Source organism: Hibiscus syriacus, unplaced genomic scaffold, assembly GCF_006381635.1.
Source record: "Hibiscus syriacus cultivar Baekdansim isolate YM2019G1 unplaced genomic scaffold, ASM638163v2 tig00112230_pilon, whole genome shotgun sequence".
Classification (NCBI taxonomy): Eukaryota; Viridiplantae; Streptophyta; class Magnoliopsida; order Malvales; family Malvaceae; genus Hibiscus; species Hibiscus syriacus.
In genome coordinates, this window is record NW_024063275.1 from 2,465,258 (window position 1) to 2,471,257 (window position 6,000).

A 6,000-nucleotide genomic window follows, 5' to 3' on the forward strand; every position below is an offset into this window, starting at 1 on the left:
CAATTTGGCATCTATTTTCCTCGGAAATCTTTCTGAACTGGCAAAATTCTTTTCAGCTCCAGATCTCCTTCACAGAATATTCTCGGGAGTACCTTCTTGTCATGTGCTCGAATCATTCGTTTCTGATAGATTTGACCATGGTGAATGACTTTCAGTCTCTTTTCATCTATTAGATTAAGCTGATCATATCTAGATTGCACCCATTCTGCGTCATCCAATTTAATTTCTATCAAGACCCATAATGATGGAATGTTTACTTCAATGGGAAGCACTGCTTCCATTCCATAGGATAGTGAAAATGGGGTTGCCCCAGTCAAGGTTTGTACCGAGGTTCGGTAAGCGAACAAAGCGAAAGACAACTTCTTATGCCAGTCCTTGTAGGTCTCGGTCGTTTTCTCGACTATCTTTTTAATGTTTTTGTTTGCTGCTTCTATCGCACCGTTCATCTTTGGTCTGTAAGTAGTAGAATTGTGATGCTTTATGTTGAATTGTTCGCAAGCAACCTTCATCATTTTATTGTTCAAGTTTGTAGCATTATCAGTAATGATCCTTTCAGGTAAACCATACCGACATATGATCTCTTTCTTCAAAAACCTACAAATAACAGATTGAGTGACATTGATATAAGAAGCCGCCTCTACCCACTTAGTGAAATAATCGATAGCTACAAGGATGAAACGATGACCATTCGAAGCCTTCGGATGGATTTGCCCAATAACATCCATGCCTCACATAGAGAAAGACCATGGTGACATCATGACATGAAGCAGATGAGGTGGAACATTTATTTTATCTCCATAAATCTGACATTTATGACATTTTCTAGCGTAGTTGATGCAATCACTTTCCAGTGTGAACCAGAAATATCCGCATCTCAATATCTGTCTCGACATCATTTGTCCATTTGCATGTGCTCCACAAACTCCATCATGTACTTCTTCCATTATCATTTTTCCTCTTCAGCATCAACGCACCTTAACAGAACTTGGTTATGGCTTTTCTTGTACAATATCTCCCCATCAAGGACGTATCCAGCTGCCATCCTTCTAATGGTTCTTTTATCGGTCTCAGTGGTTTCCTCTGTATAACTTTGATGCCTGATATACAACAAAATGTCGTAGTACCAAGGTTTGGTGTCTTTCACTTCTTCAATCTGGTAGCAATGAGCTGGGTACTCAAACGACTACATGTCAATTGGCATCATTTCAAATTCCCCGCCAACTTTGAATGCGGCTGCCAAGGTAGCCAAAGCGTCAGCCATTTGATTTTCTTCTCTTGGCACATAGTGCAAGTTTACTTCATCGAATTCCTCAAGCAGATCCAGTATTAGCTTCTGGTATTCCATCAGTTTTGTATCTTTGGTTTCCCATTCTCCACGGAGATGATAAATTACTAATGCTGAATCTCCATATATCTATAAGGTCTTTACATTTTGCCCTAGTGCAGCTCGAATTCCCAGGACACAGGCTTCATACTCCGCCATGTTGTTGGTGCAATCGAAGTTCAGTCTGCTGGTAAATGGGTAGTGACTCCCTTCTAGAGAGATCAGTATTGCCCCGATGCCATGTCCTAGTGCATTTGATGCCCCATCAAAATACATTCTCCAGGAACTATCTGTTGAAGTATTTGCTTCTTCTAAGGATAAAGCCATCAAGTCTTCATCTGGAAAATCAAAATTTAAGGGCTCATAACTCTCATCGGTTCTATTTGCCAAGAAATCTGATATGGCACTTCCTTTTATTGCTTTCTGATTCACGTACTCGATGTCGAATTCAGACAATAGCATCTGCAATCGAGCTAACCTTCCAGATAGAGCGAGTACACCCATCATGTATTTTAGTGGATCTAGCTTGGAAATCAACCAAGTGGTGTGATACAACATGTATTATCTAAGTCTTTTCGTAGCCCATACTAAAGCACAACAAACCTTCTCAATAGGAGGATATCTAACCTCGCAATCGGTGGACTTCTTGCTCATATAGTAGATGGCTCTTTCCTTTCTTCCAGATTCATCATGTTGACCCATGACACACCCCATTGAGTTCTCGAATATAGATAAATACAAGAACAGAGGTTTTCCTGGGATGGGGGACATTAAGATTGGAGAATTAGACAAGTACTCCTTCACCTTCTCGAATGTAGCATGATAGTTTTCATCCCATACTCCAGGGTTGTTCTTTCAGAGAAGGCGAAAGATTGGATCACATTTATCGGTTAACTGAGATATGAACCGAGCTATGTAATTCAATCTGCCCAGAAAACTTCAGACCTCTTTTTGTGTTCGAGGTGGTGGTAGATTCTAGATAGCCTTAACTTTGTCAGGATCAACCTCAATGCCTCTTCTGCTTACCACGAAGCCTAACAGTTTTCCAGATATTACCCCGAAGGTACACTTGCTAGGGTTCAATCGTAACTGGAACTTCCTCAATCTCTGGAAGGGCTTTCTCAAATGTTCGATATGTTCATTCTTGATCTGTGCCTTGACAATCATGTCGTCGACATAAACCTCGATTTCTTTATCCATCATGTCGTGGAACAAGATCACCATAGCTCTCTAATATCTTACCCCAACATTCTTTAATCTGAAAGGCATCACTTTGTAACAGAAAGTTTCCCACATTATGACGAAAGTGGTCTTCTCCATGTCTTCAGGGTGCATCTTGATCTGATTGTATCCCGAAAATCCATCCATGAATGAAAAGTAGTTGTTCCCGGCTGTATTATCCACCAGAGTGTCTATGTGTGACAGAGGAAAGTTGTCTTTGGGACTTGGCTTGTTAAGGTCCCAGTAATCGACACACATGCGTACTTTCCCGTCCTTCGGTACAGGTACTATGTTGGCCACCCACTCCGGATATTTGGCCACTTGAAGAAAACCGACCTCAAATTGTTTCTTGACTTCTTCCTTTATCTTAAAGAGCATTTCTGGTCGCATCATTCTTAGTTTCTGCTGCACTGGTTTGTATTCTGGTTTGATAGACAGTTTGTGGACTACCATATCTGTGTCTAATCCTGACATGTCTTTATACGACCAGGCGAACACCTCTCTGTATTCCCGAAGTAAGACTATCAGGTTGTGTATTGCTCCAGTCGAAAGAGTTGTGCCGATTTTAACCGCCTTTCGATCTTCTTCAGTACCCAGATTCAAGATTTCGATTGTCTCTTTATGGGGCAGTATTTTTTTATCTTCTCTTTCTATCATTCTCAAAAATTCGGTTGGCAAGTTGCACTCCTCTTCAGTGTCGCATTCATCAAATTCCCCGAGACAAATGGCCGATTCAAAATCCACCTCCGGATCAGGATCATTAGTGCCTACATTACTGTTATCTGGGGATCTGAAAGGAGGAAAAATGTGCATACGTGAGATGAAAATCCCCCATACGAAATAGTCAAGAATTAAATTCAAGAGAAAGTAGAAATAAAGTATCAACATGAAGAAGATAGACGATGAATTCAAAAAAGGAAAAAAAAAGGAAACTTTGTTTGTCATGGGAAGAGGAAAGAAAAAAATGCATCTTTTATTGAACCTAAACATAATTTTTATTCACCCTTACAAAAGATCACCTATTGCCCTGGGTATAGGCAAATAAGGACGGTTCGAATATTACTCTGAAAGACTCTTGTAAACCACATGTAGTTCTTCGACCGACCAACTACTGGGCACGAACCCAGGTGGCAGAGGGCATATCCCAGATCTATCCTCGTTGTCAGCATTTCCAGTGGTTACGACATTGATGCTCAAATCCTCTAAAGCCGCTTCTAAATCTGACAAGGTGGTCTCAAATACATAACCACCTGACTGTAATGTGTGGTAGAGAGGCGGGAATGTCATGGGTTCCCATTGAAGTTCACTTCCAATCAACCTGGCTAGTCTTTTCTCTCGCTTCTTCTGAACTTCCTTTCTCTTTTCATGGTAATTGGGCTAAAAACCGAGCCCAAACTGATCTAGCTTTGAAATAGGAAGGACTGTATTAATCCTTCCTTGCAGAGACTTCCCAAACCCTCTTCCAGTCCTGGCACCTTTTCTCAAAGTCTGCATGATCTCTATTCTAGTACACTTGGAAAGTCGAGGTTTAGGAATCCTTCTTCCTTCTGCCAAAAAGGTGGCATTCACAAATTCCAAGGAGCGGAATGAACACTCCACCGCTTCCTCGTCTACTTCGATGTATGGGGCCTCCGTGGTCACACTTGCCATAATATCTTCCTCAACATTGATAATTACTAAGGCCCCGTTCATTAATGGCACCTCAATTTGCACCTAAATAGCAGATGATGCTTTTCCTTTGACAACAGAAGAATTTTCTTGTGGTCTGGGTAGAATTCCGGGTGAAATAACCACTTGTGGGGTTGGTGATGTGGTTTCCCCCTCGGAGGGACTTCCCCCTACTGCACTAGCTTGTTGCAAACCTGATAACTTGGCCACAATTTGGTCGACCAAGGACTCCTGGTTTTTCTTGATGGACTCCAGGGTGCTCTGACTGTTTTGAGCCATCTTATCTTCTAGTTTTTTTTTTGCAGTCTTGTCATGTTCTCCTCGAGTTTTTTCATTCTGGCCTCCATTTGTCTATTCTTTGCTTGAGTATTGTGCGGGTGATGCGTATTTAATGCTTGCGGTGGTAAACTTGGTGTTTGCTCTTTCTCTTATAAAAACATGGAAAATATGAAAATAAAAATGCAAAGTATGTAATGTGTGATGTATATAATTTATAGGCATTGATCCAGAAAAGTGTCAATTATTATAAATAATCCTTATTCAGACAAAAATGTTTTATCTTGTAAGAGACATAAAAACAATCAAAGGTATGTTCGGACTAAATCTTCTAGACATCCATCCGAGATACTTTCTTCCATGACTCAATTGCTTCTTTGATCATTTTCTTATAACTGTCACTGTGATACATAAACTCTGATGTAGATAATCCATATGTTGCTGGGACAAACTGACGTGCCCCATACTGTCTAAGTGCCAACAACGGAGCATACCCAACTGTACCCCAAAGTCCAAATAGGGTCATAGTGTCATAATTCCCACACTTGAAAAGAACATCACTAAAGAACAACCAGGGGGCTCTCCAGGTAATATCCCGGTCCTGAAGATGCGAGAAGACCTTCATCCATTTTTCCTTTGTAGCACCTTCATGCCATTTCATAGTGATGAACTCTCCCAAAGGTGAATAGGTGGTGCTAAATAGGCGTTAAGCAACCCTATTAGTCTTTCCGAAGTGGCTATGAATCCAGACTTGAAGGAGCTGAACACACCCAATGAACCTTCCTCCACCAGTTCTTCTGCAATGATTAAGAGAACAAAAGGTCTCGGCTAATACGGTAGGTGCTGGGTTTACTCGCTTCGGAAGTTGCTCAAATAGTTCCACCACAACAGCATCAATGTATCCCAAAGTCTTCGGGAATATAATCAGACCATACAGACCCAATGCAAATAGGTCTATTGCCTTCCACTCATCGGGATGGTCCTTCATCAGTTGCTTGATATAAAGCCAGGCAATTCCTTCCCCACTGCCTTTACATCGAGCTCGGTCTGTTACCCATCTTTCGTCAACCCCGGCAACCTTGGCTAGTGCAATCTTGAAAGACTGACTCTTGATGTGTTTAATATAAGCTCGCTCCAGTCTGATATTCTCACAGTGCAACAGTGTAGTGTACTCTTCAATGGTGGGTACCATGTCCCCCTGATTAAAAGTAATTCCAGAACTGAACCAAGGCTCTGATCAAGGGCTCATCAGTCTTGATATGAAGCAACAATGCAATGTCACCGTACCGTTGGTTGAACTTTTGTTTCTGATCATTCTTCCAACTGTCCCAGATGTCCCGAAGCTCTTGCACGTTGTTTTACTTTAGGCTAATAGAGGCGTAGCTAACCAGTTCTGACACATAGCTTCCTTGAAGACTGTCTCCCTTTTCCTTCTGAGTCTTCTCGGACCATAGTCGTACCTCGGGGTTTTTAATCTCTTATATTACAACACCTTTATCCATTAATTCAGA